We start from the raw sequence: 542 nt of genomic DNA on the forward strand, positions 1-542 counted from the left end.
TCCCGTAAAAAAAACACAACAACAATAATAGAAATGCTAATAATAATAATAAATGATAATAATAATAATAAAAATAATAATAATAATAATAATAATAATAATAATAATAATAATAATAATAATAATAATAATAATAATAATAATAATAATAAAGATAATAATAATAATAATAATAATAATAATAATAATAATAATAATAATAATAATAATAATAATAATAATAATAATAACAAACACACAACACTCACACACACACATACACACACACACACACACAAGAGACAGGCATGAATTAAACACACACAAAACACATACGTACACACACGCATACTGGATGGATGGATGTGATAACTAGACGAATGGATGAGTGGATGGATGGGATAAATAAATGGATGTATGAATAGATAGATAGAAGGATGAATATGATAAATAGATGGATGGAGGGATGAATTCGATGAATGTGTATATGGATGGAAGGATGGATAGATGCATAGATAGTTGGATGGATAGAGAGATAGGTAGATAGATAAATATATGGATGG

Source organism: Berghia stephanieae, chromosome 15 (genome assembly GCF_034508935.2).
Source record: "Berghia stephanieae isolate SIO BIC M18660-M18661 chromosome 15, UCSD_Bste_1.3, whole genome shotgun sequence".
NCBI lineage: Eukaryota > Metazoa > Mollusca > Gastropoda > Nudibranchia > Aeolidiidae > Berghia > Berghia stephanieae.